This window comes from Asterias amurensis, chromosome 6 (assembly GCF_032118995.1).
Source record: "Asterias amurensis chromosome 6, ASM3211899v1".
Lineage (NCBI taxonomy): Eukaryota > Metazoa > Echinodermata > Asteroidea > Forcipulatida > Asteriidae > Asterias > Asterias amurensis.
In genome coordinates, this window is record NC_092653.1 from 11017128 (window position 1) to 11031293 (window position 14166).

At 42.2% G+C, this 14166-nt stretch overlaps 1 protein-coding gene across 1 annotated transcript in view; it reads left to right on the top strand.

Annotated features, from left to right (window-relative positions):
* Positions 1 to 14166, top strand: part of LOC139938601 (uncharacterized) — an 80285-nt gene that overhangs the window by 25095 nt on the left and 41024 nt on the right. Inside the window, exons 5-6 of the mRNA XM_071934192.1 lie at positions 2028 to 2311; positions 3483 to 3610. The gene's annotated coding sequence lies outside the window, so the exon portion shown is untranslated. The remainder of the gene's footprint in view (positions 1 to 2027; positions 2312 to 3482; positions 3611 to 14166) is intronic.

The following is a 14166-nucleotide window of genomic DNA, read 5'->3' on the forward strand; positions in this document are numbered from 1 at the left end:
GTTACAGGCAAAGATGGCAGCTTGGAGAGCTTGGTCTGGACACTAATGGTCTGAAGATAAAGGCTTGGAAGACCATAGTGATGGTTAGTTGAATCAGCATTGCACCAATGACGAGCTCTGGTGCGTGGCTGTGTGTAGTGTTAGGGAAGGTTGTAGCTGCAAATCCAATCTAGAGTACATTTTGTAGGAAGTGGGTCACAGTTGATGTAGTTGGGTGAAAGGGAGTCTTCAGGCTGCTAGCATCACGTTCTTCTGCAAGAGTTGTGGTCACTGGCCGGAAGAGTGAGAAGCGGGTCTGGAAATCTGCGGCTACATATTTGAGATGGTGGAGTCGTTTCAGATGAGTTATTCAGATGCAGCATTGACATCATCAGGAGAGCTGGCCCCTTTTTTTTTTTTACATACAAGGGGCCGTCCCTGAAGATGAAGGGCCAGGTTTACTGTGTGCAGAGCTGCATGGTGTGGGCTGCGAGACATGGCCAGCCCACAAGGGTATGGCACATTCAGTAGATGGAACGAGCAGAGATGAGAATGATTAAGGGGATGTGTGGGTTTTTCTGTCTGACGGGATGTCAAGTTAGGAGCTGAGGAGGAGAGTCTGAGTGGAGGGGATCGGCACCTTATTGAGGAGGCACAGGTCGAGGTGGTTCGGTCATGTTGAGAGAAAGGAGGATGCCAACTGGGTCAAGAGATGTACCACCGTAAATTGTGGGTGGGGCCACACTTGTTGGCTGACCACGCAAGACGTGGCAGAGCTCCATGTCCAGTGACATACAACTGCTTGGCGTCAATGCAACGGACCCAACAGACAGGGTTACTGGTGGAGGACGGCCACACTTGTATGAACTATGGCTACTCTAAAGGCATGCTTGTAGTAGGCCTATAGGGATTGAGAGGTGATTTTGGCATACATCAATTTCTGCAAAGCATTGATCATCCCAGAGAAGGTGTAACACATTTGCCCCAGTTTTTCACTCCCTATATCAATGGTCTTTGGATATTGGTCTGAAGGTATTGATATCTTCTATGGTCAACTCTGATATCCAAAATGCCCAAAAATGAACAATTATTGACCCATGGCCCTTCGCAATTCCTATGAAGTGTTTTGAGCAGATTCTTAAATGTATGTTTTTGTCACAAACTAAAGATCGATTCATAAACAAGGTGTAGAAGATGCTGTCATTACCTTACTGCACAAAACATTTGCTCATCTTGAAACTATACAGCGCCTTATGCTAGAGGTCTCTTTTTGGATCTGTCTCATCTGCAAATATAGGCTAAATTGTTGATGGATCAAATGCATAGCGTGGATTTAAACCCTATTAGTTGTGGATATAATCATGATAATAATAAAATATTCCCAAAGCACTTAACAGCAAACTGAAAAGCAATAAGAAAACAAAACTTAATGTAAATATCTGAATTAAAACCCACAACAAAATTATATAAAATAGGCCAGACCAGCTGTTCTAAATTAAACCATTAAAAGTACTGCAAACAACAAAAGGATCTGAAAATTAACTGTAAAACTAGTTATTAAAAAATACGAAGTTAAAAGCCAAAAAGATAAAAGCACTGTAAAACTAGTTATTAAAAATTACATATTTAAAAGATTAAAAGATATGGATTTTTTTTAACTGTTCGATAGCAGAGAGTTTGTCGCAGTAATATTTTACGATTTTTAGGGCTTAACCAAATGTTCAAGAAAAACTTACTAGAGTGGGATTCGAACCAACGACCTGTGTAGTACAGTGGTTTGTCTTATAACATCATAAAATCAAATGGTATTATCAAATCTGCTAGTAGGTTGCATGGTCTGTTTTATTCCTGTGTCATTAAGGTTTTTCATTGTGTTTTGTACACTTGTTTTACTCATTAAGTAAGAAACCAGAAAGGAAACTGACTGGGTTCATCTTAAAAATGTTGGTTGAACAAGGTAAATTGACTGGAGCTGGACTTGCAAGTCCTGCTCCCGTAAATTTGTCCTTGTTCAAACCCCATTTCTTTTTTTTTATATGAACTTGCAGGTAACGTTCAGAATTTGACAAGAGATGTGTTGGAAGGTGTGCAGGGAGGCATCCCATCATCAGGGCCTCATACAATGGCTGCTTAAGAGACTCAAGCCGATAAAGTGCCATTTGATGTCATGAAGCTTTACTGTAGTGGAATCATTGCCATCATCCTACAAGACACACAAGACAAGTTACATATAGAGACGCGCCCTGAAAAGCATAGGACAATGAGATGTTCAAAAACGACTTCAACTGTTTGTGTTCTGCTCAGATGCTGTCTAGCAACAAGGGACACTGAGGTAATACTGCTAAGAATTATCATTACAAAAAATCATTGGTAAAAGATGGAACAATAATTTAAAAAGGCACAAGTCTAGACAGACATGAGTGCAGATGAAACAGGAGAATACATACTTGTGTATGAAGTAGCTTAGAGAAAGTAATAGGGTGTTAAAGGCAGTGGACACTATTGGTAATTGTCAAAGACTAGCCGTCACAGTTGGTGTATCTCAACATATGCATAAAATAACAAACCTGTTAAAATTTGAGCTCAGTCGGCCACTAAAGTTGCGAAATAATAATGGAAAAAAAGAAAACACCCTTGTCACATGAAGTTGTGTGCGTTTAGATGGTTGATTTCGAGACCTCAAGTTCTAAACTTGAGGTCTCAAAATCAAATTCGTGGAGAATTACTTCTTTCTCCAAAACTATGGCACTTCAGAGGGAGCTGTTTCTCACAATGTTTTATACCACCAATCTCTCCCCATTACTTGTCACCAAGAAAGGTTTTATGCTAATAACTATTTTGAGTAATTACAAATATTGTCCACTGCCTTTAACAACAAAGCTTTGATCGTAATTTTTTCATCAGCAATGTCATATCTGCAGGTAGATGCTGCTATAAAGTAGCATCAAAGTGCTCTGTGCAAAATGGTTGTCCATTCATCCTTACATTCGCTATTACCACGTTTGATCCAGATAATCCATTGTGCTGTGTGCACAGGCAGGCACTGACCAAGCTATGCTTTGGGGGAGAATAGGAATAGAGGGTACAGGAAATCATGCTCAAATTCTCCCCTTTTCCCGGGGGTCAGAGCAGGCATCACCTTGCTAATGCTAAGTTTCATTTGCCTCACACAAAGAGGGAGAGGGTACTGGAATTCATGCTCAAAGTCTCCCCACTTACCCCGGGGTCACAGACATGCACCTACCTTGCTAAGCTTAATTTTGGTCATATGAAAGCAGGACAGATGGTACTGGAAATCAAGCCCAATATCTCCCTTTTTCCTGGGGATCAGAGGCAGGCACCTACTTTGCTAAGGTTGTCCTCCTGATGGAAGAGCCCATTATGGGTGCATACTTATGTTTATCTCTCATTGTGTTTCTTATATGCTGCCTCTGTTTGTTCATCATAGAAATTTAAAATCACAACTTGCCCATTCATTGGAACTTCTCATACTATATTTCCAGATGTGGTTGAACTATACCAAGATGCATGACCTTCATGTGCTTCTTGTTTGATGGGAAATCAAGCATTATCATTGATTGTTTCAAGGTCGGATCTACACTCAAGCTTGCAAGAAGAAGAATGGAATCAGGTCAGTACAGATTGCATCAATTTTGTAAATCTATGCAAAGGCACTTATTTGTGTAACCACAGTGCCAAATGTAACTTCTTATGCAGCATCAATTTTTGTGTCCCTCCAAGAGGAATTGCTCATTTTCATTGTTTGCGTATAATTCACGTGATGGTTGTAGAATGGATCATGCAACTACTACTACAGAAAACGCAGTATCAAAGATCAAGTGTGTAAGGAAGACCAGAATGAAACCCACTAGAAACGTGTATATTATACAAGTGTAATTGATTTATAGGTACTTTAAAAACGTAAAATATTTATACCAAAAATAGGAATAGACGAGATACCATGGCGACCAAGCGGTTTGCTCATAATAGTTATAATAAATATTAATTAAACACATTTATATCTCGCCAAATCCATAAAAAATGCTCCCAAGCACTTTATAACATTAACAATTTTCATTGAACCACAAAAAGCAAAATCAATAAAAGGTATAAAATAACATCAAAAAAATATGATGATCAAACATTAAAGGTACAAGTACAAGTAAACAGATATATAATCAATCAAACATATTAGTAAAAACTACGTAAAATGCACAATCAGGAAAAGTTACCCAAGATACTTAACAATTTTTTTTTTTTAATGCAACCAGTAAATGAAAAAAGGGGAAGGCAAAATACAATGTGTTGTGGGTGGAGCATCTTGCTGATACATCAAGCCATGTTAGAGGTTGGTAATCCCCTGGATGTCATGATGGGGCAGAGTGGAACATCAGGATTGTGTATCTTGGGTTGATCGAAGAAACAAGGGCAGGAGGATGCAAAGGGCTTGGGATGAAAGTAGATAGTTGTGATGATGGCTTGCCTGGTGATTTGCATTTTTGTGGTGGGAATAGGGTTTCTTGGTAGGCGTCTGTTAGTGTTGGTCGACAGAATGTCAGTTACCTCATGGTTCTAGTTGTGGTGGATATGACCACAGTGACCGATATGATATGGATTGATTGGTCTTGAGGTATAGCTTAGATGGTGGCTTTTGTTTGCTTTGGTTGTGTCTTGGTAGCTTAGTGTTCTTGAGGTTTGCAGGATCAGGATGCAGACTTGAGTTAGGGTTAGAGTTAGGTTCAGTGTTAGGGTTAGGGTTGTGGTTGATTGTGGACTGTGGTCCTGTCCACCTCTTCTATCCCTGTCATTGAATGCAAAATCACCAAGCAGCTCTGATCTTTCTGTCAGGCTCAAGCCATCGCACACCCATATACTGTCATTTCAAAACCTCCGCATCCTTCTGCCCTTGTTTCTTCAGTCAACCTAAGATACACAATCCTGATTTCCCTTCCACCCTATCATGGCATCCAGGGGTTTACCAACCTACAACATGGCCAGACATCTCACCAAGATCCTCCAACTACAGATCGGCATTACACGGCACCACATCATAAACTCAAGCCAGTTTGTCAACAGGCAAATAATTAGTTCTACCCATCAACAATTAAACAAAAAAATTATTACTTACAACAAATTTAAATAGTTTAAAATTGGTAAGCGACACAAAAGTTTAAAAGGGTCCCCTAATAGTATAAAAAGAGAAAAAAATTAACCATGAAAAAAAACAAATCACGAGATAATTATAGATACAAAAATTAATTGAATAAAAAGGGATATTTATAGATAAATAAATTAATAAATAAATAAATAAAAAAATAAAAAAATAAATAAATAAATAAATAATAAAAAGAATAAAGAAATAAAAACAGTTTTATGAGCAAACTGCTGGGTCCCCATGGGATTTCCTCTTTACCTACTTTTACTAATATTTTACTTCTAAAAATAATTTCTCTATAGGCCTACCAATTCGGTTTTGTTTGACAATTATTGTGAAAGAAACTTTCAAACCACACGTCTTCCTCATTCGCACTGATCAGTACATGCTGCTTATGGGTTTTATTGACAAATAGTGGTCTTGAAGTATTTGTTTGGCCAAATAAAACAACTCAATTTTCAAAGTAAAACATTTTTTGGTTTAAAAACCTCGATTTATTTGTTGATTTTGGGGCTTTATGCTGTTTATAAACTGAGGGACTTATGTGCCGACCTATCAATTTTGAAGAAAACAAAACGGCACACATTTTTTCAAGAAATATTGTTTGTAGAAACAGAGGGGACAAATTGTACACCGCAAAACTTAAATTTAAAGGCAGTGGACACGATTGGTAAATAGTCGAACTAATTATTAGCATAAAACCTTTCTTAATGACGAGTAATAGGGAGAATTTATGGTGTAAAACATTGTGAGAAACGGTTCCCTCTGAAGTGCCATAGTTTTCGAGAAAGAAGTAATTTTCCTTGAATTTGATTTCAAGACCTCAGATTTAGAACTTGAGGTCTCGAAATCAAGCATCTAAATGCACACAACTTCGTGTGACAAGGGTGCTTTTTTCTTTCATTATTATCTTGCAAGTTCGATGACCGATTGAGCTCAAATTTTCACAGGTTTGTCATTTTATGCTTATGTTGAGATACACCAACTGTGAAGGCTAGTCTTTGACAATTACCAATAGTGTCTACTGCCTTCAAAAATAAAAATATGCAACGTGGAGGACTCCACCAACCTTGTTCGCCGCTACACGACCTTGTCTCGTTTTTATTCCTAGATGAATGGGTCACAAAAAGTCACAGTTCTACTCCATAGTTTTTTTTAAAGGAAATCTGTGCGTTCAACAAGACCGTTTTTTGACCATGTTTATGAACACTTTGGTCTAGCGGCTTTTCTTAGCAGCGAATTAAAAATAATTGTCATCCTTGGACCACTGATTTACTCGATAATTTCTCACAAAATAGTGGGGGTGGGTCGCAAGGCACGATTGTGAATACAGGTACGAGATGGCAGTGCTGCCTCCCAGCATGCTGCTCTATAAAGGGAACGAGAGCTTGGTTTATACTAAAGGTAGCACAGGAGCTTGTGACAGCGGGTCCAGGGATACTCCAGACTGCAGTGCTGCCTCTACTGCACGCTGCACAGTAAAGGGAACGGGTAGAGCTGTGTTTTATCTACAGGATCGTTCGGCAACTCCATCAGGGACACTCAAGACGGCAATGCTGCCTCCACTGAACGCTGCACAGTAAAGGGAAGGAGAGCTGGGTTTTAACCAATCTACAGGAGCGTGTCGGCAAGTCCAGGGACGCTCAAGACGGCAATGCTGCCTCCACTGCACGCTGCACAGTAAAGGGAATGAGAGCTGGGTTTTCACCAATCTACAAGCTTGTGACAGTGGGTCCAGGGCCGCTCCAGATGGCAGTGCTGCCTCCACTGCAAGCTGCACAGTAAAGGGAACGAGAGCTGGGTTTTCACCAATCTACAGGAGCGTGTCAGCAAGTCCAGGGACGCTCAAGACGGCAATTCTGCCTCCACTGCACGCTGTACAGTAAAGGGAACGAGAGCTGGGTTTTTATCAATCTACAGGAGCTTGTGACAGTGAGTCCAGGGCCGCTCCAGATAGCAGTGCTGCCTCCACTGCAAGCTGCACAGTAAAAGGAACGAGAGCTGGGTTTTCACCAATCTACAGGAGCGTGTCAGCGAGTCCAGGGACGTTCCAGATGTCAGTGCTGCCTCCACTGCAAGCTGCACAGTAAAGGGAACGAGAGCTGGGTTTTTACTAATCTACGGGAGCGTGTCGGCGAGTCCAGGGACGCTTAAGACGGCAATGCTGCCCCCACTGCATGCTGCACAGTAAAGGGAAGGAGATCTGGGTTTTCACCAATCTACAGGAGCGTGTCGGCGAGTCAAGGGCATTCAAGACGGCAATGCTGCCTCCACTGCACGCTGCACAGTAAACGAAACGAGAGCTGGGTTTTCACCAATCTACAGGAGCGTGTTGGCGAGTCTAGGGACACTCAAGACGGCAATGCTGCCTCCACTGCAGGCTGCACAGTAAAGGGAACGACAGCTGGGTTTTCACCAATCTACAGGAGCGTGTTGGTGAGTCCAGGGACGCTCAAGATGGCAGTGCTGCCTCCACTGCATGCTGCACAGTAAAGGAAACGAGGGCTGGGTTTTTACCAATCTACAAGAGAGTGTCGGCGAGTCCAGGAACGCTCAAGATGGCAGTGCTGCCTCCACTGCACCCTGCACAGTAAAGGGAACGAGAGCTGGGTTTTTACCAATCTACAGGAGCGCGTCTGTGAGTCCAGGGACGCTCAAGACGGCAATGCTGCCTCCACTGCACGCTGCACAGTAAAGGGAACGAGAGCTGGGTTTTTACCAATCTACAGGAGCGCGTCTGTGGGTCCACCAGGGACGCTCTAGACGGCAGTGCTGCCTCCACTGCACACTGCACAGTAAAGGGAACAAGAGCTGGGATTTACCAATCTACAGGAGCCTGTCTGTGGTTCCATCAGGGACGCTCAAGACGGCAGTGTTTCCTCCTCTGCATGCTGCTCGATATTGGTTGAGTTGCAGCGGTGTCTTGATGTGGTGAAGTGGTGCTACAAGCTATCTAGGTATTGATGGCACAGTGGGTTCAAGTGTTGTGGATGGCAGACTTGAGATAATGGAATGAAGGGTCGTATGGAAACCAGTCATTATGTCTGCTTCCGGTGTAGCCTACTGTATGGACGAGGGTGCTATCTGCTTTTCTGGTGATTGAACATCAAGGAAGGAAATGGTGTTGTTCTCCTCTTGTTCCATGGTGAATTCGATCAGTGGCTGCTGTTCAGGTGTTCGAGGAACTGATGAAGTGTTGCCTTGCAATGGGGTCAAACCACAAAGGTATCATCAACGTTGAAGAGCAGAGGCGAAGATCAGCATGGAATCTGATGGAATCCAGATGAGTTGGAACAGAGTTTATATGAGCAAATTCGCCAGGACCAGGGATGAGCAGATCCCAGGGCGACCCAGCTTTCTGAAGATACACAGGTTATGAGAAAATGTGGACTTGTTGATAAGTGAAGCCTTTGCGGTTTGTCATGGTGGGATCAGCTTTTAGATGTTTAGTGATGAGGCATCCTTCTTTATCGTGGGTATGTTGGTGAAGAAAAAGACAACGTCAAAACTGACAAGAATGTTCGATTGACTGAGGTGAATTTCTTTTATGTATGACGAACCAGCTTAAGTTAGTGATGTTGCATTTGATGTTTGTGATGGGTTTTCTAGGGAGGTGTCTGTCTAACCCTAACTATAAACCTCACCCTCACCCTCACCCTCACCTTAATCCTCACCCTCACCCTCACCTTAATCCTCACCCTCACCCCACCTTAATCCTCACCCTATTATTACTCAAACCTTAACTGACTTTCAACACTTACAAACACCAACTGACACTTGCGGATACCTACCGAGAACCCCATCCCACACATTGAGTGCAAAATCACCAACCAGTTTTTGGTATCTTTTTATTCAGTCTCTTAAGCCATCAGCAACCCACACACTGTCATCTTAAGCTCTCTGCATCCTCCTGCCTGGAATCTTTGGTCAACCTAAGATGATTGCTTGTTTTGTCTTCATTTTCTGTCGATGTACATATTTTTGCTATTTTTGTAATGGTCCTGTTAGCTTTGTGATGGATAGAATGCTGTTTTGGCTGTATGATTCATGCAAGACTAGTTACTACAAGAGATATCAAGGTTACGGCAGCCATACCAATAGTGCTACTAGAGAATTCAAGGATATGACAGCCATACAAAACTAGAGAATTCAGAAGATCTGGCAACCATTATCAGTACTAGGTACTGTAACTGTATAACCCATACACCTGTCAAGTATTGTGTACAGCTGGGATACACTATGGAGCCAAGCTTCAGGTTATGTGATATTCCACCTGCAATGAAAATTAGAAATCCAGGGAGACAAGGTGGATATGTCGGCAAGGGGAAACGGATACTTGACAAATGCTATGGAAATGTGCAATGAGTGTATAAAACTATCATCAAGCAGAGACAAGAGAGCAGTTACGGGCAAAGATTGCAGCTTGGAGAGGTTGTCTGGAAACTAAGGGTCTGAAGATAAAGGCTTGGAAGACCATGGTGATGGTTAGTTGAATCAGCAGTGGACCAATGACGAGCTCTGATGCGTGGCTGTGTGTAGTGTGTGGAAAGGGTGTAGCTGCAAAGTCAGTCCAGTGTACAATTTGTAGGACGCGGGTTCACAGGTGATGTAGTTGCGTGTAAGGTAGTCTTCAGGCTTCTAGCATCATGTTCTTGACATGTTTGAGATGGTTGAGTCGTTCTGCTACCTTGATGACATGATGGGTGCCGAGGGAGCTATTCAGATGCAGCATTGACATCTGGCGTGAGGAGTGGATGGAAGAAATTCAGGGAGCTGATCCCATTTTTTACATAAAAGGGGCCGTCCCTGAAGATGAAGGGCCAGGTATACACCACCTGTGTCAAGGCTGCATGGTGTCAGCTGCGAGACATGGCCGGCCCAAAAGGGTGTGGCACCATCAGTAGATGGAACGAGCAGAGATGAGAATGATTAGGGGGATGTGTGGGGTGTCTCTGTGTGACAGGATGTCAAGTTAGGAGCTGAAGAGGAGAGTTGGAGTGGAGGGGATCGGCACCTTATTGAGGAGGCACAGGTCGAGGTGGTTCGGTCATGTTGAGAGAAAGGAGGATGCCAACTGGGTCAAGAGGTGTACCAACGTAAATTGTGGGTGGGGCCACACCTGTTGGCCGACCACGCAAGATGTGGCAGAGCTCCATGTCCAGTGACATACAACTGCTTGGCATCAATGCAGGGGACCAGACGGACAGAGTTACTGGTGGAGGACGGCCAAAGGGAGGAAGCAGGCCAACCATAAACAGACTGAACAACAGCCTTAAAAATGACATGATGATCAAGGGGTTGGTATCGTCCGATCGTAATACTGTTCAACCGCTACCAATGTAATGATTAAAACCATCTAAACCACTTGTAAGAACTACGGCTACTCCGAGGCATGCTTCTAGTAGGCCTATAGGGATTGAGAGGTCTTTAAGACATCTGCCACACTGATGAGGCTATAGAGGTGATTTTGGCATACATCAATTTCTGCAAAGCCATGATCATCCCAGAGAAGGTGTAACACATTTGCCCCAGTTTTTCACTCCCTATATCAATGGTCTTTGGATATTGGTCTGAAGGTATTGATATCTTCTATGGTCAACTCTGATATCCAAAATGCCCAAACCAGTTGCTATGAACAATTATTGACCCATGGCCCTTTGCAATTCCAATGAAGTGTTTTGAGCAGATTATTAAATGTATGTTAAAATTTGTAAATGATTTTGCATAAGTCATGCAGCATCACTTTTTGTATCCCTCCAAGAGGAATTGCCCATTTATCATTGTTTGCGTATAATTCACATGATGGTTGTAGAATGGACCATGCAACTACTACTACGGAAAACGCAGTATCAAAGATCAAGTGTGTAAGGAAGACCAGAATGAAACCCACTAGAAGCGTGTATATCATACAAGTGTAAATGATTTATAGAATTGGTACTGTAAAATATATATTAACAAAATTGGAATAGACGAGATACCGTGGCAACCCAGCAGTTTGCTCATAATAGTAATAATAAATAATAATTAAACACATTTATATTGCGCCAAATCCATAAAAAATGCTCCCAAGCGCTTTATAACAATAACAAAATTTTCATTTAACCACAAAAAGCATAATCAATGAAAGGTATAAAATAACATCAAAAAAATATGATGATTAAACATTAAAGGTACAAGTACAAGTAAACAGATATATAATCAATCAAACATATTAGTAAAAACTACGTAAAATGCACAATCCGGAAAAGTTACCCAAGATACTTAGCAATTTTTTGTTTTAATGCAACCAGTAAATGAAAAAAGGGGAAGGCAAAATACAATGTGTTGTGGGTTGAGCATCTTGCTGATACGTCTAGCCATGTTAGAGGTTGGTAAGCCCCTGGATGCCATGATGGGGCGGAGTGGAACATCAGGATTATGTATCTTGGGTTGACCGAAGAAACAAGGGCAGGAGGATGCAAAGGGCTTGGGATGACAGTACATAGTTGTGATGATGGCTTGCCTGGTGATCTTGCATTTTTGTGGTGGGAATAGGGTTTCTTGGTAGGCGTCTGTTAGTGTTGGTCGACAGAATGTCAGTCACCTCATGGTTCTAGTTGCAGTGGATATGACCACAGTGGCCGATATGATATGGATTGATTGGTCTTGAGGTATAGCTTAGATGGTGGCTTTTGTTTGCTTTGGTTGTGTCTTGGTAGCTTAGTGTTCTTGAGGTTTGCAGGATCAGGATGCAGACTTGAGTTAGGGTTAGAGTTAGGTTCAGTGTTAGGGTTAGGGTTGTGGTTGATTGTGGACTGTGGTCCTGTCCACCTCTTCTATCCCTGTCATTGAATGCAAAATCACCAAGCAGCTCTGATCTTTCTGTCAGGCTCAAGCCATCGCACACCCATATACTGTCATTTGAACACCTCTGCATCCTTCTGCCCTTGTTTCTTCAGTCAACCTAAGATACACAATCCTGATTTCCCTTCCGCCCCATCATGGCATCCAGGGGCTTACCAACCTACAACATGGCCAGACATCTCACCAAGATCCTCCAACTACAGATCGGCATTACACGGCACCACATCATAAACTCAAGCCAGTTTGTCAACAGACAAATAATTAGTTCTACCCATCAACAATTAAACAAAAAAGTTATTACTTACAACAAATTTAAATAGTTTAAAATTGGTAGGCAACACAAAAGTTTAAAAGGGTCCCCTAATAGTATAAAAAGAGAAAAAAATTAACCATGAAAAAAAACAAATCACGAGATAATTATAGATAAAAAAATTAATTGAATAAAAAGAGATATTTATAGATAAATAAATTAATAAATAAATAAATAAAAAAATAAAAAAATAAATAAATAAATAAACAAGTAAATAAATAAATAAATAATAAAAAGAATAAAGAAATAAAAACAGTTTAATGAGCAAACCGCTGGGTCCCCATGGGATTTCCTCTTTACCTACTTTTACTAATATTTTACTTCTAAAAATAATTTCTCTATAGGCCTACCAATTCGGTTTTATTGACAACTATTGTAAAAGAAACTTTTCAACCACAAGTCTTCCTCATTCACACTGATCAGTACATGCTGCTAATGGGTTTTATTGACAAATAGTGGTCTTGAAGTATTTGTTTGGCCAAATAAAACAACTCAATTTTCAAAGTAAAACACTTTTTGGTTTATAAGCCGCTATTTATTTGTTGATTTGGGGGTTTTATGCTGTTTATAAACTGAGGGATTTATGTGCCGACCTATCAATTTTGAAGAAAACAAAACGGCACACATTTTTTCAAGAAATATTGTTTGTAGAAACAGACGGGACAAATTGTACACCGCAAAAAATTAATCTTTAAAAATTATGCAACGTGGAGGTCTCCACCAACCTTGTTCACTGCTACAAGGCCTCGCCCCATTACAAAAAGTCACAGTTCCCTACTCCATTGTTTTTTTTAAAGGAAATCTGTGCGTTCAACAAGACCTTGCCCCATTACAAAAATTCACAGTTCCCTACTCCATTGTTTTTTTCAAAGGAAATCTGTGCGCTAAACAAGACCGTTTTTTGTCCATATTTATGAACACTTTGGTTTAGCGGCTTTTCTGAATGGAGATTTGAAAATAATTGTCATCCTTGGACCACTCATTTACTCGATAATTTCTCACAATATAGTGGGGGTGGGTCGCAAGGCATGATTGTGAGTACAAGGTACGAGACGTCAGTGCTGCCTCCCACCATGCTGCTCTATAAAGGGAACTAGAGCTTGGTTTATACCAAAGGGGCGCACAGAAGCTTGTGACAGTGGGTCCAGGGACGCTCCAGACGGCAGTGCTGCCCCTACTGCACGGTGCACAGTTAAGGGAACGAGAGCTTGGTTTATACCAAAGGGGCGCGCCGGAGCTTGTGACAGTGGGTCCAGGGACGCTCCAGACGGCAGTGCTGCCCCTACTGCACGGTGCACAGTAAAGGGAACGAGAGCTTGGTTTATGCCAAAGGGGTGCGCTGGAGCTTGTGACAGCTGGAGCTTGTGGGAGCTGGGTTTTTAACAACCTACAGGAGCGTGTCAGCGGGTCCAGGGCGCTCCAGACTGCAATGCTGCTTCCACTGCAAGCTGCACAGTAAAGGGAACGAGAGCTGGGTTTTAACCAATCTACAGGAGCGTGTCGGCGAGTCCTGGGACGCTCGAGACGGCAGTGCTGCTCCACTGAGCGCTGAACCATAAAGGAAACGAGAGCTGGGTTTTCACCAATCTACAGGAGCGTACCGGCGAGTCCAGGGACGCTCAAGACGGCAGTGCCGCCTCCACTGCATGCTGCACAGTAAAGGGAACGAGAGCTGGGTTTTTACCAATCTACAAGAGAGTGTCGGCGAGTCCAGGGCAATCAAGACGGCAATGCTGCCTCCACTGCACGCTGCACAGTAAAGGGAAGGAGAGCTGGGTTTTCACCAATCTACAGGAGAGTGTCGGCGAGTCCAGGGATGCTCAAGACGGCAATGCTGCCTCCACTGAACGCTGCACAGTAAAGGGAAGGAGAGCTGGGT